The following is a 17,561-nucleotide window of genomic DNA, read 5'->3' as shown; positions in this document are numbered from 1 at the left end:
ATCCGGTCTTCAGAAACGGTTGCTCTGTACATCAGCGGCAGGAAATACATCCCGGCTGCTGAATCCCCTCGTTCACCTTAACTTTCAAGTGCCATTCCATTGAACAGCTCGGTTCCCGCAGTGGAGCGCCGATAGTTTGATTGTTTATTCGTTGTGCTGTGATAGTTTGTATACAGATCCTTATCTTTCTTAATTCCTTAGTTCAGTTAACTCAGTCGCCCTATATGGTATTTGTTTCCTGTTGTTTAGTTTTTTTGTTATGCCTGTTAAAGGGACACACCGGCTCACCGTTTACGCAATTTAGGGGTGTAGAATCATAAACAATGTTTTTATAGATGGTTGCTGTAAAAAAAAATCATCAAAATGTCACGTATTTAGCGAAAAAGGATTTTAAAAACCAAAGCGGCCGTATAACAAGCTTCCGTTACACGGACTCTTTGAATGTGAATCTTATGTTAAATTTTTCACCATTATTTACATTTTGTAGCGATAATTTGAATACATGATCTTTTTCGTCAATCATTCGTAAATAATTTTGTAAAAAAAAGATTTAAATTTGGTTAAGTAAGTTACTTTTAAACGGCTGAAAGTAAAACTAGCCCGGAAGGTCACGTGATTGTTTGTACCACTTTTTGGTTAGAACAGTCACGCGACTTGCGTTTTTGCCCTAAAATGCTAAAAACGGCTAAATTTGATGATTTTTTTAAGGACTGTTCTTCTTCATTCCTGGAAGACCGTTGAAGTCATATCTTAGTCTATTTTGTAGCCCAAATAGCCCAATTCGGCCGGTGTGTCCATTTAAGTTCCCGTGTGTTTCTTGTAATCGTCCCGTCAAGGTTAACCAATGTGGAATATTGTGTGATATCTGTAACAACTGGGTTCATTTGAAATGTACATGTCTTTCTACTCAGGATTACAAGGAACTATCCAATAACAATCAACCCTGGTTTTGTCATTTATGTTTAGCCAACATCTTACCATTCACTTCCTTAGACCATGCTGAATTTCATGAGGTAATTCATGATCTTAGCTCCCATCCAAGTAACCTCAATGATCTAACTACCTTACTTTCCGACTTGCCTCAAATTAGAAATGTACACACCATAGACCCGATAATCCTGTGCCGGTTACACATAAATGCCTGTACTCCTCCGAAAAAGATTTGTGTATTCTCCAGTCTAATTCTGTTGCCAATCAAAAGCTAGATTTTATCCACTTTAATACACGAAGTCTCCCGAAGAATTTTGATATTTTAAAATTACTTCTTCACAGTCACTAAACGAATTCTCAGTTATTGCTCTCACAGAAACTTGGCTTAAAGATGACAACTCCACTATGTTTTCGTTACCTGGTTATAAATTAATTACCAATAACAGAATTGATAAAATTGGTGGTGGCGTTGCCATTTATGTGCTGAATGACATTCAGTTTAATATCCGTCAGGATCTCAATTATTCCAATAACTCAATTGAATCACTGTTTATTGAATTGAGACAAACGTCATCAAAAAACGTGATAATTGGTGTCTTATACAAACCTCCACAAGTTTTCATATAATGATTTTATGTACCACTTCGATAATATAACTACCTGCATTTCTAATGAAAATAAACATTGTATTCTCTCTGGAGATCTAAATATTAATCTTCTAAATTATGATGATAATACCACTGTACAAAATTTTCTTGATACTATGTTTGCATACTCCTTTATTCCACTTATAGATAAACCAAAAAGGGTAACCAGTCATTCGGCAACTTTAATTGATAATATTTACACCAACATTCTACCCATACCAGGCTCTGTTATATTAACTGCAGATATTACTGACCATTTTCCTATTTTAACTTCGATACCAATGATCAATGCTCACCCTAAGACCACTAAGAATGTCAGCTCTCGTTGTTATACTAAGGATAATTTAGAGAACTTAACACGTGATTTGAATTTAGCCGACTGGTTCCCCTGGGTGTGTATTTAATACCCTAGATCCTAATATTGCTTTTAACAATTTTACGAATATATTTAATGAACATCACGACAAAAATGTCCCACTTAGAAATAAAATAAAAAAACAAAGCCAATCCTAAATCTCCCTGGGTAACACTATCCCTCCTGAAATCAATACAACTTAAAAATAGACTGTATCATAAATTCCTTTCTAAACGTAATGAAATAAATCATGCGAACTATATTAAATAAAAAAAATATTCTAACCAGTGTTTTACGAACAGCTAAGAAGAAGTATTATTGCTCTCAATTTGAAAAAGAAAAAGCAAATATTAAGAATACTTGGAAAATTATAAACCGGGTTATTAATAAAAATTACCCTTCTACGAAAATTCCTGACATCACTGTTAATGGAAATTTAACTGATGACCCCCAAATTATAGCCGAAAGTTTTAATAATTTCTTTGCAAACATAGGCCCTAATCTGGCTAAAAATATTCCTCAATGCAAAACAAAAATCTTTGATTATCTCGCTCATCCTAACTCACATTCTTTATTTTTCAACCAGCCACTAAAAAAGAAATTACTGATATTATCAAGAATTTGCCTAATAAAGCTAGCAGTGGTTTTGATTCAATCACTTCCTTTGTTCTAAAAAAATACTGTTTCCGAAATTCTAGAACCTCTTACATACATTATTAACATTTCTTTATCAACCGGTATTGTGCCAGATAACCTGAAGATAGCAAACGTTATTCCTATTTACAAAGCTTCAGATATTGATCAAGTAAGCAACTACAGGCCAATTTCAATATTACCGTGCTTTTCGAAAATATTTGAAAGAATTGTTTATGTACGTACTCTTGATTTCTTACGTAAATACGATATCATTTCCAACTTCCAGTTTGGGTTTCGTGCAAAACACTCAACTACTCATGCCGTTCTTCATCTCATTAACAAGGTTGTGACAGGTTTAGACAATTCAGAACACACCCTTGGTATCTTTCTTGTTTTTTCGAAAGCTTTTGACACCTTAGATCATAATGTATTGTTATACAAACTTAACTACTACGGCATCAGAGGAGTCCCTCTTGCTTGTTTCAAAGTTACCTCTCTAACAGAAAGCAATATGTATTAGCTAATGACACTCCTTCTAATATACGTTCCTTGACATGTGGGGTTCCTCAAGGATCTATTCTTGGGCCACTACTATTTCTTGTTTATATAAATGACCTAGTTAATGTCTCTAAACGTTTGTCTTGTATCTTATTTGCCGATGACTCAAATTTATTCTATAGTAACAAAAATATTAATGATTTGATTGACGTTGTTAATACTGACCTTGTTCTGATATCAGACTGGATAAAAGCAAACAAACTTTCTTTAAATGTCAAAAAAACTAAGTGTATGTTGTTTAGTAATTCTTTACGTTCATTACCAAGGGATGTTTTCATTGATAACAACAAGATTACTGTAACAGATTGCACTAAATTTCTTGGTTTATATATTGATAATAATTTAACCTGGAACAACCACATCGATTATATATGTAAAATTCTTTCTAGAAACATTGGTGTTATCAACAGGCTCAAGTTTTATATACCTAAATATATCCTTTTATCCCTATACAATACTTTAATATTGTCATATATTAATTACGGTATCTTAGCTTGGGGAAACTGTATTCAAAGATCAATGACTCGACTAGTTTTACTCCAAAAAAGGCCCTAAGAATTATAAATCATAGCAGCTATCTAGCTCACTCCGACCCGCTTTTTCTACTGGATAACACACTCAAGGCAAACGACATATACAATTTCCAACTCGCTATCTTCATGTTTCAGTTAACAAAAAATGATCCACCGAACTGCATTTCGTCCATGTTTAACAGAAATAGGGACTTTCATGGATATTTAACTCGACAGGCCTCCGAATTTCATTTACCAATTGTACGGACAGCTCTCGCCAAAAAAAGTGTAAAATTTGAAGGGCCAAAATTGTGGAACTCCCTAGACAATACAATAAAAAAATCGTTATCTATTTCTACTTTAAAAACCAAATTTTATAAACAGATTCTTCTTAACAAGTATTCGAATTCATGAAATTTACCCGTTTGTTATTGCTTGTCGTATTGTGACTCTCGCGTAGCTTATTATCATATTCATTCATTTTTCATTTAAAATTCACCTCTAATCTAACTATTATGTTACGTTATTTTTGTGTATGTACGTATTTTGTTTAGCTTTCATACTGTTTGTTTATAATCGTTCTTGTCATCATGTATCTTCATTGTTGTTTATGTTCACAGGGGACTCGCACTCGACAAGCTTTGCTTTTTGTGGGTCCCCTGCACCTCTAGGTGGTGTTATTCAAATGTTATTATTCTGATCTTTATATTTAAACATGCATAAATCATAATAAGTATAAACTGTATTCTGTTATGCCTTGAGATGAAATAAAGTAAAATAAAGTAAAGTAAAGTAAGGAACACGTTGCCTTGGATTGGACGAGTTGGTCTTTGAAAAGCGTTTATAACTGTTTGTTATAAAATGCATGTGATTAAAAAGATGTTTTAAAGCCATTGGACCCTTTCGGTAAACAGTGTTGTCCAGGGCCCACACTTTGTGTACCACAACTTCTATATCAAATAACAAACCTGTGAAAATTTAGGCTCAATCGGTCATCGGAGTCGGGAGAAAACAACGGAAAAACCTACCCTTGTTTCCGCGCGTTTCGCCGTGTCATGACATGTGTTTAAAATAAATCCGTAATTCTCGTTAACGAGAATTGATATTGTTTTGCTGTTTTCTCAAAAAGTATTTCATGGAATAATATTTCAAGAGAAGTCTTTCACCATTGCCTTCTGTAAACCCTGTAAGTTATTTGTAAATCTGTGAACTTTATTTTTTTTTTCTGTTCCGAAAGGGTCCAATGGCTTTAACAGTGGAATACAATGATCCACACAAATTTGTCTCAAAATTGCTTGGTTTTCCTTTAACTGTGCAAACTAACACGAACGGCCATTTATGGGAGTCAACAATTTGACTCACATAAATGGCGGACCGTGAATTGTCGACGAGGTAAAAGGAAAACCGTGCAATTTCGAGGCATGTTTGTGTGGATCACTATATAGGTTTTCTCGGTCAATTTCGGAAAATGAGCAGCCAATTTAACCACCAGCCTATTCTATTTCGCACGAAATCGAATGCTACTAAAAAAGGGTCATGCGATTTCATTTTAAGACTAGTCAAATCTACTTTTACGTCATTCGATTTTACAAAATAATCATTCAATTTAACAATTCATCGAAGCTGCATTCAAATTCGCAGGTTTAGTCATTCAATTTCATTTTGAGGCAGTCAATTCTGATATTTGTGCAGTCTTAAAAACGCTTGGTTAACTTGTTGTTTCCTTATACGAATGTTAAAGGCATGCGGTTAATTTGTTGGCACTCTTGAACATAATATGCCAAGATGTCTGGCCCGCCAACAGATGGTTGGTGAATATTTACAAAAACCAACAACTGGAAAAAACATTTATATAAAAAATAAAAAATAAAACATTCAAACACATTCAAGTGTCAGGTCTTGGTCAGTTAACCTTTGAAGGTCTCCCGAAGAAATAAAGAAGAAAACAACTCTTATGGGGCCCAAGGTAAATTCTACTGGAAACATAAAATAAAGAAAATAAGGTTCGCTCGATTTAAAAGTGAAGGTACGAAACGGTTTGCCTTATACAGTTTATCTGCTTATTCGTATTTCTTTAGTCGTACTTATTTGAATCCTCGGTGAGCGAAATTGATTGCCTTTTTACGAAATTGAAAAAGATTAAATCAGCAAAATCTCTAGTCGAACCAGCTTTGCTAAATTGAATGATGATTGTGTGTCATGAAAAAGAATGGGTGTGATAGGAACTTGAATGCCTCAAAACGAAATTGAATGACCGAATTCTGAATTGAAACGCAGTAAAAACCGTAGAGGCAAAATAGCTTTAATTCGAACGCATGAAAATTAAATTGGCTGCTCATTTGCCGAATGTGACCGAGAAAACCTACATTATACTTTTACAACATCTTTCTACCGATATGCATTTTATAACAAGTGGCTACAAATGCTTTTCAAAGACCAACTCGACCGATCCAAGACAACGTGTTCCTTTAAAAGTTTATTCGTTCATCTAAAAGATTTACCTATTTTGTTCCAAGCAAAACGACAAAATCCTTGTTTGGGAAGAAAAACATACGATTGAAGTTGCACGTTTTTCCAAAATGCTGTTTCGGTGTCTGTTTAGAATTATTGTTGTTTTATGTTGTTCTGTTTATGACCAAAATAAGCCGGGCGACTGCTATGTAAGTGCAGAGCTGCTTTTGGGCTTTCATTCCTGCAACTACTTTTTTATTAGCAATTAATTCATAAACACATAATTAAGCGCAATTAGTTTGTGAAAATGAAAGGGAAAAAAAATCCTGCAGTGTGGACACCAAAGCATGTTTAGTCTTTTCGTGAAAATAACACGCTTCCACGGGGTCGATTTCATAAAGAGTCAGGATGACCTGACTGAAAGTCAATCGTAGTTGCTTAGTGAAGTGTGACGTCACAATACAAATCACTATGGTAATGTGAAATCGACCCCTGGTTACTTGGTGAAACGTGCTGTGTGGGATACTGTCAATGTTAAAATAAATTCGATGACCTTCATCCCCCCACCACATTTTTTATTTTTTATTGACTTGCTTCATAATAAAGAACAAAGTATACTGTCTATAATGAAGCCTGATTCTAGATAAAAAATGTCCCCAGTATCATTAGTTTTCATTTGGGTTTTCCTGGCTTCAAACAACTTCACAGTTAAATCAGAAATGAACTTGATCATCTTGTCCAGCTTGTTCTTTTCCGTTAATTGTGTAAATTTTTATAATTGCTTGAATAAAACCATGAATTTCGATTTTAAGTTTTTGTTTTAACCACTCACAATTAAAAAAGATATATATATTCGAATTTTTTAAACACTGACTATTTTAAACCATAAACGACCCTAAGGCCAACACTTCGTGTATATATAACACAAAAAAAACTGTGAAAATTTAGGCTCATTCGGTCATCGGAGTAGGAAGAAAATAACGGGAAAACCCACCCTTGTTTCCACACGTTTCGCCGTGTCATGACATGTGTTTACTAATCCGTAGTTCTCGTTGTCGAGAATTGATAATTGTTTTAATGTTTTCTCAAAAAGTAAAACATTTCATGGCATAATATTTCATGAGAAGTATTTTACCTTTACCTTCCGTAAACCCTGTAAGTTATTTGTAAATCTGTGAACTTTTATTTTTTTTCTGTTCCGAAAGTGTATATAATGGCTTTAAATGCTTGGTTCGTGTATGCAAAGGGTGTAGGCCTACGTTACATGTTAGTTACAATTTTTACCAAGCAAAAACCCTGCAAAAATACCGAAACCTCTACGGTGAATGCATCCCTCCCAACCCAGTTCACTCACCCGTTTGACGTTCAATCGTTCGTTTATCTAATAGTTGAACAACGTCTCTTGTCCACAACAATGCCCACAGCACTCCGAATATACATCTGTGGTGTTAGTCCAGAGATCATAAAGCTTAATTCCCGTCCCAGCAAAACCTTTGAAGACCAGTTGCCATTTAGACCCTATAGAGAATATTAAAAACATCATTACGTTTGGCTATGGAGGACGTAGGTGTCGAACAAGGGGTTTCGAAAAGGATATCGAACAATAATTATATAATAATATCATTATTATTTTTACAAAGCGTTTTTTTACACCCGAAGGGCGTCCCAAAGCGCAAATTATTACCCCTGGTCACCGGGCCTTAAATCCTTCCTTAAAGGATTTGGGTACCTTTTCAAAATGTCCATAGATTTACATTAAACTTACAGGGTATGAAGATAATGATAGTGGAAAGCTTCCTTTCAAATATTACTTACTGAGGTGCTGTAGTTTTTGAAAAATGAGTAAAACAATGTCAGGGAAGCTTTCTACAATCATTATCTTCAAACTGTGTAAGTTTAGTGTAAATCTGTGGACATTGTGTTTTTTGTCCTTGTAACAGTATGTGGGAAAATTACTTCTTTAAATGGCTGATAGTTAATGTGCATTGATGTAGGCATAACATGGGAGGGGCAATAGTATTGTTTGAATCGCTATGGTTGGAATGTCCCGTGCACTATAAAACCAAAGGAATTTTATATTGTGGTTGAGATTTGCGTTGCGGGTGCTGAGAAGGTTACTGTTTGGGTGCGAACCAGCGAACAGCTAGGCCAGCGTTGAGGCTGTGTCGTGTCGACCCGTCTAGCACGGGTAGGGGTCCGGCGGGTGTTTTAAGGCCCATCAGCAACGCAAATCCTCCCGGGAATCTCGGACCCAAGGATATGCGGTGTCGAAGCCAAAGGCATTGTGAGTAACTTTAAACTAATTTTACTGGGATTTAATCAAGCCATGGGTTATTCACTAAATATACCTTGTTCTAAAATGCATGCAGCCATTGACTATTGTTTGCGTAAAGAGTTGGTTATTGTTTGCCTAAAAGATTCATCGATAAACTTTCGTTATAAAAGCATATTGTTGTTGTTTAATTGATCTTTTGGGATATGGCCATTGTGACATTTGTGAAGGCGTAGCTTTACCGGGTTTAAATAGAATTGTTTGTAGTGAAGGGCTTCATAATGTAACATTTACAGGAGTTCCCGTGACACTAAACCACACTTGGTCTGAACGGTCCTCTGGGGCGTGGTCAACCGTCAGCGGGAAGACTTACGTGGGGCTACCGATGGTGACAAGGGGACGGGGGTCCACTCTTCTGAGCGAACTTATTTTCGAGACTCAATCAGCCGTACTACAAACTCTATGTCGCCTTTCTGCTGTTTGTTTATTTATTTAGGGGAACTTTCATTGTATTAAAGTCTGAATGTAAACTTATTTACTTATGTATGAAATTCATATTGTACGGGTTGCTCTAAGTTGTGGAGAATGTAAAGGTGCAAAACTGGAAGATTGTTAAAGCTGAATTATTGTGGGGTACTTCTATTAAATTGTAGTTTCTTTGTTATTTCTAATCTGGTGTCACTGTGTTCCATTCTTGTGTCTGGGTTTTATGTATGATATTGGTCTGAGTATAGAGTGGCGCAAGGGTCCACTCTGCGACAGTCCTACATAAGGTTACATACACCCTTGAAATCATCTCAGGTCACTGGGGAGTAATACAGCCTGTGCGCAATATATGCGCTACTCCGCTAAACCAGTCTCTGCCCTCACAGGTATCCATTTACCCCTGGGTGGAGAGAAGCAATTTAGGATGCGTTCGATTAGCTCCCCTGGGTCGACCCCGCGGTGCTCACTCGGGTGAGCCCCTGACAAGAGCTATTACATCGAACGATCACACTCGCCCTCTCGTGGTAACGTCATGCACCTCGGGTCACCCCAAGTGACCCACTCCACAAGCAGGGCACTGGGGGCTGACCGGGGTTAACCCCTGGAATGACGTCAAAGCTATTCGAACGCACCGAGGGCAGACCGGGGTCGACCCAGGAAGCTAAACGAACGCACCCATAGTGTCTTGCCTAGGGACACAAGTGTCACGACCGGGATTCAAGTGGTGTCTCAGGTATGGTATCATCTTAGAGCATTTTTAGAGTAGAATTGTTTGTATTTGCGGTTTACAAGCATGAAAGTGGAAATCTTAAACCATTGTTGTTTTAATAAATCACGTGAATGTGGTATTTTTTCAAAATAAAGCTTTTGCCACTAAGATATGTGTTTTGATGAGTGGAATGTAAATGAGCAGTTAACTAGGGTTCTAAAAAATTAGTTCTCGTTAGTTTTATTTAGAAGTTTAAGAGTAGGCCCCGACCCGAGAGGGCGCTGTTCGTGACGTCAACCGAGGCGCGATATCTGAAGAGAAAATGTGTAGTCTGGCCCCGTACAATGTACACTACGTCTGGGTACCTGATCGGTATGATGCCTACACACAGAACTACGGTCACGGAGCAGACTGCACGCACTGCGGCTGCTGTGCGGGCTGTGCGGGCGGATTCCTGCACGGTTGAATCGCAAGCTTAAACAAGCTCTCATAGTTCAAACTTGCCCGAATTTTTCACGTTCGGCATATGCTCCTCTAAGTCTTTCAGGTCTTTCAGGTACCTTCTTTGACTTCCCACTCCAAAAGAGTTGTTGGGACGGCGTCATGTTTTAGAATAACTTTTCTCTTCATGTCAAATGTGTGGTGTATTCCGAAAGCACGCGACTCGAAGTGTTCGCTGCACAGCACTGAAAAAGACGTCGGACCGGACGTCTATTGCTCTTGTGAGTCTGACTTTCGCGGCCCACAACCGCCTATTGGATTTGCAGGAAACACGTGCAACCTGAACCCATCTTTATTGTCACCTGGTCGGCATTTCCGGAAAATGCAATACAAAACCTTTTTCGAAACGTACAAACTCACGACTTGGACCGCCGTGCATGTCATATTTGCACGTGTGTTTAACTCTACGCATTGCAGGCAAAGTCTGCCTCAATTGACGTCACAAAAGAGGTAGGCGGAGTCAGCCCCAAACAACTTTATATATTTTTTCAACATATAAATCGTGTTAAAGGCAGTGGACACTATTGGTAATTGCCAAAGACTAGCCTTTACAGTTGGTGTATCTCAACATATGCATAAAATAACCCTGTGAAAATTTGAGCTCAATCGGTCACCGAACTTGCGAGATAATAATGAAAGAAAAAAATACCCTTGTCACACGAAGTTGTGCGCATTTAAATGGTTGATTTCAAGAGCTCAAGTTCTAAACTTGAGGTCTTGAAATCAAATTCGTGGAAAATTACTTCTTTCTCGAAAACTATGGCACTTCAGAGGGAGCCGTTTCTCACAATGTTTTATACCACCAACCTCTCCCCATTACTCGTCACCAAGAAAGGTTTTATGCCTTTATACAATCGTGTTATAAATCGTGTTATACTCTTATGATTGAAAGAAAACAAATTTTATAGTAATTGTTTCTTCATAAAAAAAACTGCACGAACACGGTCTGAGTGCAGACTATTGTCCTTTTGCTAATTAATTAGTGTACTTACAAAACTGTACTCACTGTTGTGTTACTTTAAAATCGGGGGAAATTTTGTTACTAAACTAACTATATGATAAAAATGTGTAAAAAGCACCGATTTTCCTAAGTAATTAATGTATATTTTTTAAAGAATTGTGACGAATTTGTTTTGTGATACTATAATAATAAAATTCCTCGTCTTAAGAGGCAATCTGCCAGAATCTTCCAACCTTATGATTTCAAAATTTGCGTAGTGGACAATGAGTTGAACAATAAAGTAGAAATTAATACTGTTCAAGACGGTCCGTAAAGGCCGAGTCACACGGCAGCGATAACGAAAATTATAACGATAACGACGCAAAAAAAAAAAACGCATTCTATTTATATGCTTTGTATGTTTTTTAAACGCAATTCGACCTCTGGGTGCCAAGTTTGAATGATTTTGTTTTCAATAAACCAATATTCATAAATACCTCAGACAGTTTCGCTTTTTCTATTGGTGGAGAGCGCGTCACGTGGGTGTGTATAAACCTTTGTTTGTGACCAGTAAAAAGTATTGACGGGCGTGACACGCGAGCTTGCACCGTCCTGGGCCCAATTTCATAGCGCTGCTAAGCACAACAATTTGCTTAATAGCATCAAATTTCTTCCTTGATAAAAACAGGATTACCAACCAAATTTCTACGTGATTTTCAGGATAAGCGAACAAAAGCTGAATACCAGTGGCAATCAAAATTTGGTTGGTAATCCTGTTTTTATCAAGGAAGAAATTTCATGCTTAGCAATTTTTTGTGCTTAGCAGCTCTATGAAATTGGGCCCTGTTCTTATAAGACAGTTTCTTCATTCCTATTGGTCGAGAGCAACGGCTGAAACAGTTGTGCCACATCACGCATACGCGCGACGCGCACAGCATTCCCTTATAAGGAGTTGTTTACCTGAAGGCGGCGGAGGGCTGTATCATTTCGTAGCTGGAGGGGTGTTGTGTTGAAAGAAATCATTTGACAATTATAATGTTTGCATTTATTTTACTTTTTGACCAAAAAGTGTTGATTTTTGTGACCGAAAAGGTATTATGAATGGGAATCAAAGTGTGTTGAATCGGTTTTCAACTAGTGGTTTAAACCCGCCGAGGCCTGGTTCTTGATATACCTCAACTTCGTCTCGGTAAAATTATCAAGAACCAGGCCTCGTTGGGATTAAACCACTAGTTGAAAATCTCTTCACCACACGTTGATTCCCTCAATAATAATATAGCAGTCGCCGTCCTTCTGACAATTAATGGGTTTTTATTATCCCTTGTACTATTTGGAGCGTGTGTGATTTTTGCTTTCTCTCACTCGTTGCGGAGCAATTCTATTGTGCATAATAATCAATAACATCCTTGATGGATGGAATTGAGCTGGAATAAGCAATGGTGTATCCGTTTGTTTTTAAAACTGCTGTTGACAAAATGGCAGGTTTTATGAATTATTATAAGCATGGAGGATTGTATAAGCATGGAGGTAGGCCTTGGTAAAGGTAATTGACACCTCTGGTTGTTGTCAAAGACTAGTAGTCTCACTTATTAACACAACAACTCTGTGAACATTTGCACTCAATTGGTTATCGAAATTGCAAGAGAATAATGGGAAAAGGCCTAGTTCCAGATGCCTTATAAAAGGCTTCATGCCAGAAGTATTTATTTATTTATTTATTTATTTATTTATTTATTTATTTATTTATTTATTTATTTATTTATTTATTTATTTATTTATTTATTTATTTATTTATTTTAAATAGTGTCCAGTGGTTAGTATAGTTTTACCTTTGTCTCCCCACGAAAATACTGCTGACTTCTCGCAACAAGTCGGGTGAGGAGAATCCAGGCACCCCATCTGAACATAAATTTTTAAAAACGCTGTAATTTATTGATAATGACTGCTAATACGGAATTTTACTAAAGTGGAGACACAAAAATTACAGTGGGTTGTAAAATAACCGTGAGGTGTAGTATTCTGACAGACAGATGTCCCAACAATGTCCCTGCTCAGAAAAACCATGATGATTTATACGCGAGAATTAGGGTTAGGGTTGGGGTTGATGTTAGGGTTAGAGTTTAGTTAAGGTTAGTTCTGAGTTTAGTTATGTTGGAACAGTTTGTGAGTTATGGTTAGAGTTCTGGTTAGGGTTAGGGTTGGGATTGGTGTTAGTGTTAGAGTTGAGTTAGGGTTAGTTCTGAGTTTATAGTTATACCATGTTGGAAAAGTTTGTGAGTTATGGTTATTATGGTTATGGTTAGGGTTGGGATTGGTGTTAAAGTTTGAGTTTAGTTTTACTTCTGGGGTTACTTCTGGGTTTAGTTATACCATGTTGGAAAATTGTGAGTTATGGTTAGAGTTAGGGTTAGGGTTGTTTTCATTGGTTTTGGAGGTACGTCGAACGGTTGACCACGTCAGAGCCAATGAACAGCTCTCCCTGGGTAGCTCCAACTACAATGTACATACACGACGAACGTTGCACAAGAATCCTTTGTGATTCATTACAGCAGGGTGAATATTCATGCATCGGCCTCTGCGATGACGAAACACCTTGTAAGCTTATACCGGCACTATTCAAAGGCGAATGAATATGACGGTGTGCTTGTGACATACGGAGTGAAACAAATAGTTCAAAAACAGCCAACGTGAGTGGAGACAGTCCTTCGCTGGGATATAAAGCAAAATATAAAGACTTGCTATGGTGTATTCGGGTCACAAGCACACCGTCTACTCATTCGCCTTCGAATAGCGCGGGTAAGCTTCTTTCCAAGATAAGGTATCACAGAAAGACATCTTTCCAAGATAAGGTATCACAGAAAGACATCTTTCCAAGATAGGGTATCACAGAAAGACATCTTTCCAAGATAAGACATCAGGGAAATACGTTTTTCCAAGATAAGATATCAGGGAAATACGTCTTTCCAGGATAAGGTATCATGGAAAGACGTATTTCCAAGATATCAGGGAAGTACGTCTTTCCGAGATAATATATCAGGGAAAGACGTCTTATTATTAGGAAAACACGTCTTTCCGAGATAATTATCTCAGAAACTCGGAAACGCGGATGGTCACTTTAAGCCATGTAGCCAGCAGGAGGAGAAAATAAGCAACCAATTGCAATAGTCAAGCCTATGCAACGTAGTCAACAACTATCACACAGAAGTAGGTTAATTGACTAGTGATTGACAGTGACACCCTTTCCAAACAAAATAGTTTCTTTTGTCGTAAGGAGGTCGCCACGACAGTATTATTAGTAATAATAGCGGCTCGTTATCCGTCACCCAGTGACGCTTAAGGCGATGTAACAGTACTTTCTTGACAACAGCAAGTTATAGTTATAGTTATAGTTATAGTTATAGTTATAGTTATAGTTATAGTTATAGTTATAGTTATAGTTATAGTTATAGTTATAGTTATAGTTATAGTTATAGTTATAGTTGTAGTTGTAGTTATAGTTGTAGTTATAGTTATAGTTATAGTTATAGTTGTAGTTATAGTTGTCAGTATTATGCTTTAACATATGGTTTACAAAGTGATGTGACGCAATCTTATGCCAATCAAACCAGGAACACCGGGGCGAATCCCCTTCTCTTTTCCGATAAGTGCACTGGGTGCTGTTACGTGCGTTACACAACACAACACAATACAACACACGGGACCAACGGTCTTACGTCCCGTCCGAAGAATCATTTGTTTCCAAAAAAATTAACGTAGATTTAAACTCTATACCTATGAGTGCAACCAATAGGGTATGTACGCATGCGTGAATGTAATTAGCATATTTCATGGGAAGGGCCCATTTAATGTGTATTTTTTGTTATTTAAAGGAACATTACAGAATTGGTTTTGTTAGCAAAACAGTTGCTGGCAGTGTAAGCAATTTATGTAATCCACCATTCACATAAACTGGTAATCCTGTAGAAGTTGAAGATCGATCGGCCATCTGGGTCACGAGAGAATAGTGAAAAACCGATTACAAATTTTGCATTGCATCGATGCGAAAACAAAAATAAATAAAACGCTCCCCGCCGTCGATTTCACAAAACTCTTCCTAACTTGAGACTAATCTTAGGACTTAGGACGAGTCCCAACCCTGCACTGTAGCATGCGGACCTTAAGATTAATCCTAAGTTAAGACGAGTTACTCGTCCTAAATCGAGATAAGACGAGTCCTAACTCTTTGTGAAATCGACCCCAGCGATTTAACTCCAAACGCAAAATTAGATTACTTATTTCTCATCAAATATTAAACTTCAGACAGAAATATTTCAAGGGATGTTTTCTACTATCTTCATCATTAGACTGTGTAAGTTTGATGTAAATCTGTGATCTTCAAGATGTTAGTTTCTTACTAATTCTGTAACGTTCCTTTAATGATTAATTGTTTAATTATTTAATTGTTAAAGAAATTTAAGCCGACAAGGAGCATTTCTCTCTAAATCAGAATACTTCTTGCAGACAGAAACAAAATATATTGACACTATGGAAGCAATCAAAAGAAATTAGTTGAAACATGGTTCTATCGTGATTCTAGCATGGTTCTATCATGGTTCTTTCATGGTTCTATCGTGGTTCTATAATGGTTCTATCGGGTTCTGTCATGGTTCTGTCATGGTTCTATAACGGTTCTATCGTGGTTCTATTATGGTTCTATCATGGTTCTATCATCTATCATGATGGTTCTATCATGGTTCTGTCATGGTTCTGTCATGGTTCTGTCATGGTTCTATCATGGTTCTATCGTGGTTCTATCATGATTCTATAACGGCTCTATCATGGTTCTGGCATGGTTTTGTCATGGTTCTATAACGGTTCTACCATGGTTCTATCATGGTTCTATTATAGTTCTATCATGGTTCTATCGTGGTTCTATAATGGTTCTATCTGGTTCTGTCATGGTTCTGTCATGGTTCTATAACGGTTCTATCATGGTTCTATCATGGTTCTATCATGGTTCTATCATGGTTCTATCATGATGGTTCTATCATGGTTCTGTCATGGTTCTGTCATGGTTCTGTCATGGTTCTATCATGGTTCTATCGTGGTTCTATCATGATTCTATAACGGCTCTATCATGGTTCTGGCATGGTTCTGTCATGGTTCTATAACGGTTCTATCATGGTTCTATCATGGTTCTATCATGGTTCTATCATGGTTCTATCATGATGGTTCTATCATGGTTCTGTCATGGTTCTGTCATGGTTCTGTCATGGTTCTATCATGGTTCTATCGTGGTTCTATCATGATTCTATAACGGCTCTATCATGGTTCTGGCATGGTTCTGTCATGGTTCTATAACGGTTCTACCATGGTTCTATCATGGTTATATCATGGTTCTGTCATGGTTCTATCATGGTTCTATCATGGTTCTGTCACGGTTCAGTCATGGCTCTATCATGGTTCTATCGTGGTTTTATCGTGGTTCTATCGTGGTTCTATCATGATGGTTCTATATTATGGTTCTTTCATGGTTCAAGCGATAGTATACACAAGGATGGACGGAAGCGTATTGCCGCCAAATGAATTGGTCTAGGGTCTATGTATCGAAAATAATCAAAACATACTATTGACAAAAAATCACATCAATACCTCAGATGCCGTAAAGGTGTAGAGAGACCCAGGCTGCTCGACCAATCCCCAACCCGCACAAACATCAAAGTGTGAGGCACAGTTCAAGTCACATTCTTTATCTCTAGGCCGGTAATTTGCAGATCTACACCTGGGTGAATCTTTCAGACAGGCCTGGTAACACAGCTTTTGATTCTTGGTAGCATTTATGGTGGTGTAGTTCCGACCAACCAAAGCATAGTCAATCACACCACACCATGGCGGGAGTTTCCCGACAACCGATTGCAAATGTAACAGTGGAATAACTATTGCACAGAGATAATATACAGGCATGATGATATTAGCTTTATGTTTTAAACAGTATCTCATACGAACAAAGAATATAAAACAACTCGATCAGAAATCTTCGCGAGTTTTAACATAGTTTTAAGTATACGTGGGGTGAGCTCGACTCCATGCAGTATACTGTCCACAAGAAGTGACCGCGCAGATAGGCGTATACAAATGCCTCAAAATTAGCCCTCCTCCATGATGATGATGTCAATCTTTATGAATCTCTCTACCCATATGCATTTTATAACAAACGGTTACAGAACGCTTTTCAAAGACAAACTCGATCGATCGAAGGCAACGTGTTCCTTTAACATGGATAATTTGGAAGAAACTTTCTTTTCAATTGAGGAGACCATGTGAGTGATTCGTCAATAACAACACCTAAACACTTGTAAGAGGAAACTTGTTACTGCGCTTACGAACTCTGCGCTCGAATCACAATTCCCCGCTTACATGCAAGCGCCGAATTTCTGCGCTAGTCTGTCAGCGTAGAATGCCTAGGAACGCGAAGTACGTACGCGTAGAAGCCAAAATTTGCCGCTAACCCGTGAAATACGCTTGCCGTGAGCACAGAATTCCCTGCTTCCGTAAGCGCCGATTCTGTGCTTACAAAAGCAGGGC

The 17,561-nt window shown here is 37.5% G+C and overlaps 1 pseudogene; it reads right to left on the bottom strand.

The window, feature by feature from the left end:
- Positions 1 to 6,710: 6,710 nt before the first annotated feature.
- On the bottom strand, positions 6,711 to 17,309 carry LOC139934802 (uncharacterized; annotated as a pseudogene).
- Between the last annotated feature and the right edge of the window lie 252 nt (positions 17,310 to 17,561).

This window comes from Asterias amurensis, chromosome 3 (assembly GCF_032118995.1).
Source record: "Asterias amurensis chromosome 3, ASM3211899v1".
In the NCBI taxonomy this organism is placed as follows: Eukaryota; Metazoa; Echinodermata; class Asteroidea; order Forcipulatida; family Asteriidae; genus Asterias; species Asterias amurensis.
This window is presented reverse-complemented; position numbering and strand designations above follow the sequence as displayed.